This window comes from Miscanthus floridulus, chromosome 7 (assembly GCF_019320115.1).
Source record: "Miscanthus floridulus cultivar M001 chromosome 7, ASM1932011v1, whole genome shotgun sequence".
NCBI lineage: Eukaryota > Viridiplantae > Streptophyta > Magnoliopsida > Poales > Poaceae > Miscanthus > Miscanthus floridulus.
Window position 1 is genome coordinate 115,372,700 of NC_089586.1, and position 16,671 is coordinate 115,389,370.

The following is a 16,671-nucleotide window of genomic DNA, read 5'->3' on the forward strand; positions in this document are numbered from 1 at the left end:
GGACTTTTTAGGAGCTACCTAGTGCTAAATTTGACAAGTGTGCACCACACCTAACCCACTAGACTCACTTAGGTCAAGCTACCCATCCATACCCCTCTTAATAGTACGGCCAAAGGAAAAACAAAGTCCTAAACTACTCTAAGTGTCTCTTCAACACCAAACGGCACTTAGAACTAGTCCATCCTTAACCTTGTCATCCATCCTTTGAAAACCGAAACGATTTCCATCGTAGGGGCATGACAACCATGATTGCCCAATCAATTGCCATTACCATGACCTAACTTAATTGCATCTATAAAACACACGTTAGTCATAGTAATCTCGTATTGTCATTAATCACCGAAACCCAAATAGGGGCATAGATGCTTTTAATCTCTCCCTTTTTGTGATTGATGACAATACAACCTCGAGTATGTAAAAGAGATGAGGTTTTCAACATGTTTGGTTCATATAAGCTTTTGACAATAGGAACAAAAGAGTTAGGCAAGCTTATATTACCTAAGCCAACATGATGTACTTAATAGATATGAAATAAGTATGAGTACAAGTAATAAAGCTCATTTGCATCGAAGTAAAAACACGGAAGCAAAGCAAATGAGCATAACCAAGTGATATGACATATAAATAATTCAAAGTAGAGAGCACACATGTCACATATCACATAAATATCACGATCACATAAATATCACGATTATATCACGATTACGATTACACTTATGTAGTTCAATGCATAAATGTAAACATGAATGCATAAAAATGTATCACACATAAAAAGCCAAATATAATAGATAAGCTCCCCCTAGATATGTCGCTCCCCTTAAGTCTATCATACTCGATCCCTCTCCCCCTTTGGTATCAAACACCAAAACCTAAGGGTCTGTCGGTGGGGCTGCAGCGGACGAGTCGGGCCCTAAGGTGCGACGAGCGATCTAGAACTGGGCATCATCATCATCTGATCCTGAGCTCTGAGTAGTCTGACCCTCTGTCGCTGGAAGTGACGCTGAAGCGGTCTGGGTTAGATCTGGTACTGGTGCGGCCTGTGACTCTATAGGTATCACTGAAGCAGGTGGCTCTGATGATGCAACTGATGAAGGGAGCATCTCTATAGTTCCAGTAAAAGGAGCAACTATGGAAGGACCAGGGACATGTAGATCTGGTGGTGTAGGCTGCCCTATGAACTCACTAAACGTAGCACCAAGGCTTCGTGAAACTAGGGTATCTGGCACAAGCAATGAGGAAGTCTAAGCCGGTGTGAAGCCTGTGTGAAGCGGTGTGAACTGCGGACCCTGGGCAATCACTGGCAAAGCAAACCACTGGGACACCTGCTCTATAGGTGAAGCAAACTGAGTAGCAGTCAATCCCTGACTCTAAAGCCCACTAGGTTGTACAACTGGAGTCTAGGAAGTGGTGGCAGGCTAGCCGAGCTGAGGTGTAAGCTGTGGCGGTGGTGCTCCAATAGCAGAGATGACATGCTGCATAAATACAATTAACTGTTGCTGCATGAGGAGCTACTGCTGCTGCATGGCCTACTGTTGCTGCTAGATAGCCTGCTGCTGTCGCTGGAACTCATCTTGTCTAGCCTAAAACTATGCAAATGTAGTTGCGGTCTCCTAGGCCTGGCGAGCCTGATCCTGCCTCATTCGCTCAAGTATAGCAAGGAGAGCTGGGTCTGTCTGCGGTGCCTATAGAGCTAAGCTAGAGCTACCGGCCTCATAGTCATGTCGTCGAGGAGGCATCTGAGGGATATCCTGGTAGTCATCATCTGTACTATCACTGGGGTTGCTCTCGACCATACCCTCCTGCTAAGCATCTAACAGCTCCTCCTCTGTAGCCACAATGCCCCTGATAGTCTCATCCTGCTGGGCTATAGACTCTAGCTCCTCTAGGCGACAGCGCGACTGGCTAGGTGTCCTCGCTGCACTGTGGCGGAGCATCTGAGTCATGTTATATGCTGGAAACTCTATAGTAGCATCAGAATACTCTACCAACATCTCAGGAGGCCTCACTATGACTGCCCTGTGAGTCAGAAAAGTAATCTAGTGAGCATACAATAGTTGCTTGTGACCTCTAAATCCCTCTACAAGGGTATCCTCCATCTCAGAAAGAATGGCATCCCAAACATCAAGGACTGTCTGCTGTATCAGAGCGTTTAGTAGCTACATTTGAATGTGAGTCAATCCCTCATGATACCCCATCCTCGGTAGCAGGGTCCTCCTCATGATAGCATCAAGCAGTCTGACTATAGGAGTAAGATCCCTAGATCGCGCCCTTTGTTATGAGCTTGTACACAGGCTTCTAAAGCCACACGATTAGCTACTGCACCAGGTGCATTTCCCCAAGGATGTCCTAAAGTTCCTCCACCAAATTGTAATACGGAATCATCTCCAAAGATTTCAGTCAGAGCTGGCATATGCCAAACATGAATACCCCCTGAAGCCTGCTCGACCCCTCACCAAATGGCTCTATGAAGCAAGGTTGGATGAGATCTGTGGGAGGCACAAGACCACTGTGAGGGCGTCTAAGAGGCTCTGTGTGTCCATAACAGATCTTGTGAATGTGGATGGGTGACTCCTATAACCTGAGAATCTCTCTGACCCTGAAGCTCATCAGCCTGTAATCTTGGCCTCTGAATGCAAAGTGAATAAATCTGTGGCTCGGGTCAATATAAAGTGAAGCATAGAACTCATGGACCCATGATGAAATATATCTACCTATCCATCCAAGTAGGTCTGTCAGCCCTGGCAAGTAAGATAGATGGGGATGGATCTGCTCTCCAACTGCTGCTACAATGGCCTTAATAGAACGAACTCGCTGAGATCTGAAGGCCACCCTACTGTTAAGATATGCATTGTAGAATTCCTCCTGCAGTGGTGTATAGAACCCCTCTGAAGCACGCTCATCCCTCCTCGGCGGGAACCAGTCCTCGAATGGCACAAACCTAAGCTGCTACACCTACTTAGCCTTGGTGGCCCTCAAATCGAGATGAGTCACTGGAGGCGGACCCTGTGGTCTAGGAGGCAGATGAGAACCCCTCCGCTATGTCTCTGCCCTTGGTGACACCTAGGTACGAGTATGACCAGAGAGACATAACTATGACTGAGGTGCCAGCTCTGTCTCCTTAGTCTGCTTTGCCTCCTGTGTCTGCTCTGTCTGTTGTTGTGGCTCCCCCTAAGGCTGAGTCTCCTCTATAGCAACACGTCATCCCTCAAGCATGACAGTACCAGCTGGACTACCATGACGACACTCAACCTGCTCAATGGCTGCCCTCTATGCTGGTGAAAGCTGATATGCAATCGGAACACCACTCCTAGCACCTCCTCTCTCTGCACGCTCTACGGTGGCTGCCACTACTCATACTCTCGCTGTATCAGCATCTGCATACTTCCGCTTCTTTGACATGATCTTCTTCATCGCCTTGCCTTTCACATCAGCAGGCAAGCGAGCATGGAGGCCTCAGATCCTCATCACCTGGACCACCTTTAGCGTTCTTGACATGAGCCATTGCTAAGCTAAAACAAACTGCAATCACGGACAAGAACCAACAATCACTGACACATTCGAGGCTTAGCCTCGATCCATACTCACGAGCTTGGCCCCGAGTTGACTAACAGCTACCGAACTAACCTCAACAACATCGACTCGCTGCATGATGGAATAGATTGGATATATAAATAATTACAATATACATCTAGAGATACGAAACCCTAAGAACCAAGCATTAGATGTGAAATTAGAGACGATGGCATGCTACCTGACGAACCGGTGAATCGAAGAGTAGAGGAACGAAGCAGGGAACCACCAGGTTGGCAACTTGACGTCTAGGGTTAGGGTTGCGGCAATGCGGTGTGGATCGGCGGTAGAGAAGATGCAGGGCGTGGAAGCTGTTGGCTCTGGCGTGGATGGCAGCTAGGGTTCTAGCGAGGCTCTGGTGGCGGTGCTAGCGATGCCGGCGGAGCTAGGGCGGTAGTGCGGCACAGGCATGGTAGTGCATGGGACAGTGGTGCTATAGGCGGCACAGTGAGGAAAACATAGCACGACGATGAGCGGTGGCGTGGCTACGGGTAGGTGGCATGGGCACGGTGGCGCTGGAGAGTTGCGGCGGTGCGAGAGCAGTGGGGAGGTGCAATGCGGTGGCTCGGGAATGGTGGATTCGTGGCTGATGCGGGTTAGGTCAACCGATGGTGACGTTATATGGTGGCCCACCTGTGATAGAAAAGGAAACAGAGAAAAGAATCTAGAAACCGCACGACTACTATTGACCAAACGCTCCGGTGGCAATGACCGGACGCTGCCACCCAGAGTTCGGTCGACTCTAGAGAGGTCCAAAACCTCTCAAGTCATGACCAGATGTGTTCGATCACCACTGACCGGACACAGCTAGAGTTCGATCGATCCTTAGATCTTCTTCTTCGCTTGACTGGACGTAGGGACGTCATCTGATCGGACGTAGGGAAAGAACTATTTCAGCATCCGGTCACTCCTTCGCAGCAACGGTTCACCACCTGTGAACTGACCGGACGCTAGACATCAGAGTCCGGTGCAGCATCCGGTCACTCTTTTCAGCAAATCTTCAAAGTTCCTTCATGCTTCCTGTTCCCAATCAAGTCCCAACTTTAATAAGAGCCAAATAAACACAAATTGAGACAGATGTGAGTGACCTCTCTCAAACCCTCAAAATTTTCAAAGTATTTTGCCTTAGGTTATAATTCTTTTTAAGAAAATGGGCAATAAAAGGGCAATTGAAGAGAAACGACAAAACAACATTCATGCATATGCAATACTTGAAAGTAATTCTAGTTGCTTGTCAAGTTTGATCCAAGGTTAAGCTTCTTCACACACTTTTCGGCGGTTATCTTAACCATGTTAGACAAGCCCTAAATGCATTACCAAAAATCAAATATATTGTATATTACAATGCAATGTAAGGGACAACACAAGCTCATTTTCTAGTGAAGTTGCTAAAATCAAGCACATTGAGCTCATTCCTCAACCGATAAAATATAGCCTCATCTAGCGGTTTAGTGAAGATATCCGTCAATTGATCACCAGTCCTTACACCTTCTAATAAAATATCATTCTTAGCAACATGATCTCTAAGAAAGTGATGACAAATATCTATGTGCTTGGTGCGAGAGTGTTGAATCTGATTATTAGTAAGTTTTACTGCACTCTTATTGTCATAAAAAAGAGGTACCTTTTCTAGAACTACACCATAGTCTAGCAAAGTTTGCTTCATGTAAAGTATTTGTGCACAATAAGCACCTGCAGCAATGTATTCTGCTTCGGTGGTGGACCAAGCCACACTATTTTGTTTCTTGGAGGACCAAGACACAAGTGATCTACTAAGCAAATGGCACCCTCCGGATGTGCTTTTTCTATCAACTTTACAACCGACATAATCTGAATCGGAATAGCCAACTAATTTAAATCTAGCTCCTTTGGGATACTAAAGGCCAATGCTTGATGTGTGCTTAAGATGCCTAAGGATTCTTTTAATGGCAATCAAATGAGCTTCCTTAGGATTAGCTTGAAATCTAGCACACATACACACACTAAACATGATGTCGGGCCGAGATGCGGTTAAATATAACAAGCTACCAATCATAGAGTGGTAGAGAGTTTGATCAACCGTTTTACCTCCCTCATCTAGGTTGAGATGTCCATTAGATGGCATTGGTGTCTTGATTGGCTTACATTCATCCATATTGAACCTTTTAAGAAGATCCTTGGTATACTTTTCTTGAGAGATGAAAATCCCTTCTCTCATTTGCTTGACTTGAAAACCAAGAAAGAATGTAAGCTCTCCAACCATTGGCATCTCGAACTCCTTCGACATCAATTCACCAAACTCTTTGCAAGAGTCTTCATTTGATGATCCAAATATAATATCATCAACATATACTTGACAAATGAAGATATATCCATCAAGCTTATTGGTGAATAGTGTGGTGTCGACCTTTCCAATGGTGAAGGCCTTCTCATTGAGGAAATCCCAAAGACGCTCATACCAAGCTCTTGGGGCTTGCTTAAGCCCATATAGCGCCTTGGACAACCTATAAACATGATTAGGATATCTAGGGTCTTCAAACCTGGGAGGTTGATCAACATAGACTAGTTCATTTATAAAGCCATTTAAAATGCACTTTTAACATCCATTTGATATAATTTCATTTCATGATGTGATGCATATGTAAGGAGGATACGAATGGCTTCAAGTCTTACAATGGGTGCAAAGGTCTCTCCAAAATCCAACCCTTCAACTTGAGAGAACCCCTTTGCAACTAGTCTTGCCTTGTTCCTCACAACAACGCCTTGATCATCTTGCTTGTTGCGGAACACCCTCTTTGCTCTAATGACTCTTGCACCTTGTGGTCGCTCTTCAAGAGTCCAAACTTCATTGCGGGCGAAGTTGTTCAACTCTTCATGCATGTCATTTATCTAATCTGGATCTTGAAGAGCTTCTTCTACCTTGGTAGGCTCAAAGCAAGAGACAAAAGAGTGATGTTCAATAAATGAAGCAAGTTTTTAAGATCGAGTTATTACACCCTTTGATGGACTCCCTATGATGAGATCTTGTGGATGAGCTTGTAGTAGAGGTGAATTTCTTCTATCAACCACTTAGGGAGAGGTTGTGGAGCATCAACATCTTGTGCTTGTGTCACCATTTGCTCATGGGAGATATGAGTATCTTCATTTTCTACTCTTCCATCTTTATCACCATCTTGTGGCACATTTGATGAAGAAGGTGGATTAATCACTTGTACATCATTTTCATCATCATTAGGCTTGATGTCTCTAACCAGAATATTTTTCATGGCCTCCCTCAATGGTTCATCACCTACATCATCAAGATTCTCATGTGCTCCTTGGGAGCCATTAGATTCATCAAATTCTACATCATATGTTTCTTCAACCAAGCCGATGGCGTGATTAAATACTCTATATGTTTTGGACTTTGATAAGTAACCAATAAGAAAACCAATATCACAATGTCTTTAAAACTTCCCTAGGTGTTGTTGCTTCTTGTAGATGTAGCATTTGCAACCAAACACCCTAAAGGAGACGTCCGCCTTCTTCCCATTGAGCAACTCATAGAGTGTCTTGCCAATAAACTTTTGAAGAAATAGGCGGTTGGATGCATAACATGCGGTGTTGATAGCTTCGCCCATAGAGCTTTGGGTGTGTTGTACTCATCAAGCATTGTTCTTGCGAGAGTGATTAATGTTTGGTTCTTTCTCTCAACTACACCATTTTGTTGAGGAGTATATGTTGCGGAGACCTCATGCTTGATCCCAACCTCATCACAATAGGCTTCAATGTTTGTGTTGTCAAATTCTTTCCCATTATCACTTATAATCTTCTTGAGCTTCACCTCAAACTTATTTTGTGCTCTCTTGGCAAACTTCTTGAAACATGATGCCACTTTGGATTTGTCATGAAGGAAGAATACCCATGTGTATCTAGAGTAGTCATCAACAATCACAAGACAATAAAGATTTTCTCCCAAACTCTTGTTGTTGTTTGTCCAAATAAGTCCATGTGAAGGAGCTCTAACACTCTTGTTGTTGACATGAAAGCTTTTGTAGGATGAGTGTTTGCAACTTGCTTGCTGGCTTGACATGCACTACAAAGCTTGTCCTTCTTAAATTTCACATCCTTCAACCCTCTCACCAATTCATTCTTCATAAGCTTCTTGAGTGAGCTCATCCCAACATGAGCAAGTCTTCTATGCCATAGCCATCCAAGTGATGTTTTGGTGAATAGGCATGTCTTTAAGTTAGCATCTTCGGAGGTGAAATCCACTAGATATAGGTTGTTGTATTGAAATCCCTTGAATATCACTTGATCATCATCTTTCTTGGATACAACCACTTCCTTCTCGGTAAATAGGCATTGGAAGTCAATATCACACAGTTGACCATCGGATAGCAAGTTGAAGTTCAATGAAGCAACATATAGCATATTTGAGATTGAATGATCATTTGATATTGCCACTTTGTCCAATCCTTTAACTTTGCCCTTTAAATTATCTCCAAATATGATTCTTTCTTGTCCATCTACTTCTTCATCTAGTGAGGTGAACATACGAGAATCATCGGTCATATGTTGTGTGCAACCACTATCAATTACCCAATGACTTCCACCGGTCTTATAGTTCACATACACATAAGAGATCAAGCTTGTTTTGGAACCTAAACTTGTTGAGGGCCCTTCACTTTCTCAACAAGTGACTTTGCTACCCAAATTTTCTTAGGCCTATTCTTGTTGGGAGGTCCTAAGAACATAACTTTTATCTTTCCACCCGAGTTCTTTCTAAGCATGTAATGAGCATTGAAAGCAAAGGGTCTAGCATGCTTGGGCAAAGGTTGTGGTGGTAGAGTTTGACACTCATGGGCAAAGTAGCCTTCTTGTCCACACTCAAAACACCTCTTTGGCTTTGGCTTTGACTTGTGTTGTTATTGTTGAGCTTGAGCCTTCTTCTCTTGGTTTGTCAAGTACCCAATGCCACTTCTATCCATCTTCATGACGGTGTCCATTAGTAACTCACTTTGAAGATGTTTGCCTCTTGTGAACTTGCTCAATCTAATCTTGAGATGTTCTTTTTCCAATTTGAGCTTCTTGTTCTCTTCTTTGAGTGCATCATCATTTTTCTCTTCCTTGAGTCTCTTGTTCTCTTCTTTGAACTTCTCATTCTTAAGAATCAAACCACCATCATGATCAAGAGTTTCTAACACTATAGTGTTGGTGGTTTTGAGCTCTTTAAGATCTTTCTTGAGCTTTTCATTATCATGCTTGAGCTTGACATACTCATAATAGTTGTCGGTTTCAACCACTTGCTTGCCTTTACCACTAGATCCTTGCTCAATGCTCTCAACAATTAAATCATCACATGATGTAGCTATATCAATCTTAACAATATCGTTAGTAGCATCATGTGGCTCATTGGATAAAAATTCTTGAGCGATAACAAGATTATCATGATTGATCTTGAGAGTTGTATATTCTTCTTTTAGCATTTTGTAGCTAGTGATGAGCTCTTTATGCATCCCCTCAAGTTTATCATGTTTATCTTTAAGCTCTTTCTTAAAAGATTTGAGCTCCTTGAGTTTGGATGACATAGCAACATTTGCTTCTCTAAGCTCAACACTAGCCTTTTCTGCTATGTCACATTTAGCTAAAAGAGAGTCATTATTAATCTTAAGCTTTTCGTTCTTAGCTCTTGACTTTCTAATGATCTTAGTGTATTGATTTAGCAATTTAACAAGATCATCATATGAAGGTGATTCAAATTCTTCATCATCACTATCACTATCACTATCACTATCATCATTGTTAGCATGATCATCACCACTATTATCATCATCATTTGATACCTTTCATTCACCCTTGGCCATAAGGCATAGGTGTGTAGAGGATAATGGCGGTGGTGTCGGTGAAGATGATGAAGAGTCAATCACAATAGCGGCCACCTTCTCGTTGTCACTATCATCATCGGATGAGCAACTTGATGAGTTAATGTCCGTGAGCCAATCACCGACGATGTATGCCTTCCTATTTTTCTTCTTCTTGTGAAAGTCCTTCTTGCCATCTTTCTTCTTATATGGTTTGTTTATCTTTTTCTCATCATTATCTTCATCACTTGAGTCATCTTTCTTGCCCTTGTACTTCTTCTTGTACTTGTCTTTCTTGGGCTTGGTGCATTGATGAGCTAGATGATCAAGTTCTCCACAATTGTAGCAATCCATCTCGGAGATTGGCATCCTTCTAGTGCTAGTGAAGAACTTCTTTTTCTTGCCATCACACTTGATGCCATTCTTGTTGAGCTTCTTTAGCATCTTGATGGTTTTTCTCACCATGAGAGCAAGACTTGCATCATCACTTGAGCTCTCATACTCAATTCTTGCTTTGCACTTCTCTTGGCTAGCCTTGAATGCTAAGTCTTTGTCTTTCTTCTTAGTAGAGGATGAGCCATCTTGTGGTATGATGTGCATGTACATTTCATGAGCGTTGATCTTTTCCAAGATTTGAGTTGATGTAGCGATGGAAAGATCATCTTGATCAAGCACGGTCACAATATGCCCATATTTATCATTGGGGAGGACACTCAAGATTTTTCTTACAACATCAGATGATTGCATTTGAGTGAGTCCAAGCCCATTAACTTCCTCTACAAGAACACTCAAGCATGAGTATATTTCATTAGCACTCTCTTTAGAAAGCATCTCAAAAGAATTAAGCTTTTTCATTACGAGATGATAGCGTTCCTCAGGCTCGCTCTTTGTTCCCTCATGGAGCGCACAAATATCCGACCACAGTGCATGTGCGTCTTTATGGTTCCTCATCCGGTTAAACACATCGCCTAAAGTTGGTATTTCTAGCCTTTGCATGTGCATCTAAAGTTGGTATTTCTAGCCTTTGCATTCCATTTTTTGTAGTTCACTTTATCGCCTTGAAGGTGCGTGGGATCTCGAGGTTTTGGGAATCCTTGTGAGGCGGCTCTAAGTATTCCAACATCTAGAGCTTCTAAATATGCCTCCATGTGGATTTTCCAATAAGGAAAATCATCTCCCTCAAAGATAGGAGGAGGACCATCCATATGAGACATCTTTCTCTAGGCGGTTAAGACTAAATACGTGAGCACGAGGCTCTAATACCAATTGAAAGGATCAAGATGCCTAAGAGGGGGGGTGAATTGGGCTAATTCTAAAATTCTTTGCAATAATTAAATCCTACACTTAGCTCACTTTACCCCTTGTGCCTAGAAAGTGTTTCTAATGTTCTACCACACAAAAGTTTTGCAACCTAAGTTCCAATCCTACTCTAGCGTGACAATTCTATGAATGTAAATACAAGAATTAAATTGCTCAAAGTAAATGCTTAAAGTAAAGAGAGAAGGAGGAACACGGTGATGTTTTGCCAAGGTATCGGAGAGTCGCCACTCCCCACTAGTCCTCGTTGGAGCACCCGCGCAAGGGTGTAGCTCCCCCGTGATCCACGCAAGGATCAAGTGCTCTCTATGGGTTGATTCTTCGACACTCCATCGTGGTGAATCACCCACAACCGCTCACAACATGAGTTGAGCCATCCACAAGCTTCGCCAGATGATCACCAAACTCCCAATCACCACAAAGCTATCTAGATGATGGCGATCACCAAGAGTAATAAGCACGAACTCTCACTTGACCACGATAAGCCTATTGAGAAGGGTGGATGCACACTTTGCTACTCTTGCTTTCACTAATGAGGCCTCTCTCTTGGATTCTCAAATCTCAATAACCTCACTAGGACCTTACTCTCCTTGGCACTCTCAAGGGTGTTTCTCAGCTGTTGAAATGAGCAAAAGTAATCCCTTGAGTGAATAGAGGAAGTATTTATAACCCTTCATTGAAAACGAACCGTTATGTGCATCTATGGGGTGACCGGACGCTCTGATCAAGTTGACCGGACGCTCCAATCAGTTCTCCTCGCCACCGAGCAGTTAAGTTGTGACCGAACACTGACCGGACACGTCCGGTCATGAAAACTGCCCTCTAGAACCTTACCGGTGTTGACTGGACTCTGGAACCTAGTGTCCGGTCACTTTGCTGCTTATCATCCGGTCAGTAGCCAGAACCTGACCAGCGCCGGTCAGCACTGACTGGACACATCCGATCAGGATTCTCCCTCTTTGGAACCTTACTAGAGTTGACCGGACTCTGGCACCCAGCGTCCGGTCACATTTCTCCTAGCGTCCGGTCACATCCAGACGACTTCACCTTAATCAAATGAACTGACCGAACTATGCTCTAGCGTCCGGTCACACCGGAACCAGCGTCTGGTCAACATTTGACCCTCCATTCACTTCAAACTCGCAATCATATGTGAATGAAGTTTGCTCCAATTGATCTTGGGGCTTTTTAGGAGCTACCTAGTGCTAGATTTGACAAGTGTGCACCACACCTAACCCACTAGACTCACCTAGGTCAAGCTACCCATCCATACCCCCCTTAATAGTATGGCCAAAGGAAAAATAAAGTCCTAAACTACTCTAAGTGTCTCTTCAACATCAAACGACACTTAGAACTAGTGCATCCTTAACCTTGTCGTCCATCCTTTGAAAACTAAAACGATTTCCATCGTAGGGGCATGACAACCATGATTGCCCAATCAATTGCCATTACCGTGACCTAACTTAATTACATATGCAAAACACACGTTAGTCACAGTAATCTCGTATTGTCATTAATCACCAAAACCCAAATAGGGGCCTAGATGCTTTCAACCCGGTAGCAAATGCTAAGTCAAGGCGTGTACACACTTGAGCATATTATAAACTTCCAACAGCGGAAGCATATGGATCCACTTTCATTTGATCGATCTCATATTGGTTCCTGGGACACTGAAATTCCCCATATCTATCGCCCTTGGCTATGGGAGCAGGTGAAGGCTTACAATTTTGCATACTGTATTTCTTTAGAACTTTTTCTAAGTATGCCTTTTGTGATAATCCTAAAACCCCATTTTCTCTATCTCGGTGAATCTCTATTCCTAGAACGAATGAAGCTTCACCAAGATCCTTCATATCAAACTTCGAGGATAAGAACTTCTTTGTTTCTAGTAGTAGAGTAACATCACTACTAGCGAGCAAGATATCATCCACATACAGGATTAGGAAAATGTATTTCCCATTCTTGAACTTTGCATATACGCAGTTGTCCTCTACATTTTCTTGAAACCCAAACTTTCTTATTGTACTATCAATCTTTAAGTACCATTATCTTGATGCTTGTTTTAACCCATAAATGGATTTCTTCAGGCGGCATCCCATACGTTCTTTTCCTTCCACAACAAAATCTTTCGGTTGTGCCATGTAAACATTTTCCTCCAAATCCCCATTTACGAACACCGTCTTTATATCCATCTGATGTAATTCTAAATCATAATGTGCTACCAGTGCCATTATAATTCTAAAAGAATCCTTACATGAGACTGAAGAAAATATCTTATTGTAATCTATGCCTTCTCTTTGCATGAAGCCTTTCGCCACAAGTCATGCTTTAAATCTTTCTATATTCTCTTTGGAGTCATGTTTAGTTTTGTAGACCTATTTATAGCCTACGGTCTTGGCTCCTTTAGGAATTGCTTCTAAGTCCCAAACACCGTTGGTATTAATTGATCTCATTTCATCATGTATGGCTTCAAGCCCCTTTGATGAATGAGTGTTTCTCATGGCTTCTTCAAATGAGGTGGGATCACCCTCCATTTGAAATTCCTCACAATCATAAACTTCGTAGTCATTAGGAATGGTTGATCTCCTGACTCTTTGAGACCTTCTAGGGGCCTCATTAATTGACACTTGTTCTATATGAGGCTGTTGTTGTTCTTCCTCATGTGTAACAACGGGTTCTGTGGGATCCTGAACGACAGGTTCCTCATGTTCATTCATTGTTGCCACAGGAGAACTAATAATAGGTGTTGTTACTACAGTGTCTTGCATTGTTGGTACAGCAATAACAGGTAGCGTGAACAATGGCTCCTGAATCATCGGAGTGGGCATGTATACCCGCTTGTCTTCAAAATTAATTTCTTGTGATACCATGCTTCCCCTGATCATATCATCCTCCAAGAACACAACATGTCTTGTTTCTATAAACTTCGTATGTATGTCAGGACAATAGAAACGATAACCTTTTGACTATTCTGGATAGACAATGAAATATCAACTGACTATCTTGAAGTCTAGCTTCCCTATATTTGGATTAAAAACTTTGGCCTCAGCTGGACAACCCCACACACGTAAATAATTAAGTGAGGGTTCCTTTTCTGTCCACAACTCATATGGTGTTTTGGACACCGATTTGCTTGGCACTCGATTAAGAATATGAATGATGGTTTTTAACGTCTCCATCCATAAACTTATCTATAGTGTAGAGTAGATTATCATACTTCTCACCATATCCATTATGGTACGATTGCGTCTTTCTGCTATTCCATTCTGTCGAGGCTCGCCCGGTGTAGAGTATTAGGCAACTATGTTATTTTCCTGTAAGAACCTTGCAAAGGGTTTAGGAACTTGGCCATATAGGGTGTGTCGATCGTAGTACTCTCCCCCACGGTCGGATCTAACTACCTTAATCTTTAAGTTGTGCCGATTTTCTACTTTAGCCTTAAATATCTTAAATTTATCCAATGCTTCTAATCTTTCTTTAATTAGACAAATATAGCCAAACGAGAATAACCATATGTGAATGTTATAAATGAATCATAACCATCCACACTTTTCATAGGAAAAGGACCATAGATGTTAGTGTGAACTATTTCTAAAATTTCTACGCTTCATTTGACATCTTTCTTTATTTTCTTAATATACTTTCCTTTTATACAATCAATGCATTGTTCTAAATCTGAAAATTCTAAAGGCGGAAGAATTGATTTCTTAATCAATCACTTTATTCTCCCCTTGAAATATGGCCTAAACAACAGTGCCATAATTTCGATGATACATCATGAACTCTCTTCCGCTTATTTATTGCATTGATAGACGAGGAAGCATTCTCATTCTTAGTGCTCACAGTATTCACATTCTCAAAAAGTGATAACAAATAAAGCTTGTCTTGTCGGAAGACAAGACCAACACACTTATTATTAAACATAATCTGACATTTGCCATTACCAAAATGACAATCATATCCATCATCATCTAGTCTTGAAACACTTATCAAGTTTCTACGCAAAGAGGGTACATAAAGAATATCTGAAAGCTAAAGTATAAAACCATCATCTAATTCTAGAGAGAGATCTTCAATGGCTTCAACTTCAGCTTCAACTCCATTTTGTAACTTTAATTCTTCTTTCTCCTCTTTGCAGGGTCCTCCTCATATGGAATCCCTGTAATAAATTTGCAACATGAACAGTTGCACCTAAATTAATCCACCAAGTAGATTTTGCATAACTTAAATACAAGGACTCATATATAAATGTAATATAGTCCTCAACTCTCTTCAGAAGGCTCTTTAAGAAGTCTGGACAGTCCCTCTATAATGTACATGCTTCTTGCACCATTTACACTAATCCTTTTCAACTTGAGCATTGTTATTCTTCTAATGGTGGTCATTCTGAGGGGCTTTCCTTTAAGGTTTGGCATTTTTGTTGAAGTTCTTCTTTTTGTTGTCCTTCACAAGGTTAGTAGAGTCACCCTGTGAGCTTTTAGCCTCTGCTCTTCTTGAACACACATTGCAATGAGCTTCTCAATATCCCACTTATCGGGCTACATGTTGTAATTTACAACAAAAGTTTCATATTCCTTAGGCAAGGAAGCAAAAACGAAATGAATCAGGAACTCATCTTTAAGCCCCAAATTCATTGGCTTGAGCTTAGAAGCCATGTTGCTCATCTTCAGTATGTGCTCTCTTATCCCGCCACCAGAGTATTTCTCATTGAATAATTTCTTGATTAGAGTACTAGCATAAGCCTTTGAAGAGCCAATAAACTAACTCTCTACTTTCTTGAGATACTCTATGGCGGTGTCACAATCTAGGATAGACCCCCTTATCGCATATGAAATAGTGGACTTAGCCACCATCAAGCACTTGTGGTTTGAAATGTTCCATTCCTTATGTTCGAGATCATATTTCATCCTTACTTCTGCATGATCTCGCTGTCGAGCAGTAAAATCAGCATCAGTCTTATTTTATTCCCTCACCGGGTCCACTAGCTCAGTAGGACACGGAGAGGTAAGCGCTAGGTCATTTTCTGACAGCGCAAGCGCTAATTCATACTCCTCTTACCATACCAGATAGTTGCCCCTTTTAAGAGACGGTATGTACGAGATAAATGATATAGGGTTGAGTCCTGAAAACACCGACAGAGATAGTGAGAAAATATTACATAATAATTGTAAGCCTTAATTTAACGTTGATCAAAATTAAAACATACAACATTCTTCTACACTAATTCTACATCACCGTTGGGCAGAAATAGAATTAATGCATAGAAAACTCATAAAAATCATTATAATATTGCTATTATCAACGTTGGTCAGAAAAATAACAATATCATAATTTACTAAATAAAATTTAACTGCTCTTCAAATTAAATTCTCCCATTGGTTCGAATTTAATTAAAAGATAATACACTTTAACTTTGCAGCGAAAACATGAAAAAATAATTTATCTACTTTTCAGAAGCATTTTATTGTACTCATCTACTATCTAAAAAAAATTATCTCGTTGGATCAAATTTTGATAGAGATTTAAACTACACAAAAAATCATCAAAAATTTGCTTCTGAAAATAATAAAATAATTCATAAACTTTACTGTGCATTTTGGGCCGAAACACACTCGCACGTTGCGCATTGTCGCGGCCCAGCAGCGAAATTCGGCCCTCGGTGGCCACTCGAGCCGTGCTTCCCCGCGCCCAGGCCACAACCTGGGCCTAGGCCGGGATTTCCCTCGCCCGCCTGGGCCAAATCTAGCCTGAGCGCCCAGAGTTGTTCATCGCGATCGAACAGTCGAGCGACGATCTCGGCGGAATAAAAAACCCCCGCCGCGCTAGTCACCCAAACCCTAGTTTCATTTCTCCCCCTGCCTTCTCTCTCTTCGCCGCACACGGAAAGGAAAGAGCAGCGGAGCGGTGCCATCCCGGTCCCCTCGCCGGTGCGCGCTCGCCTTGGGCTAAGTGCGCCATCGTC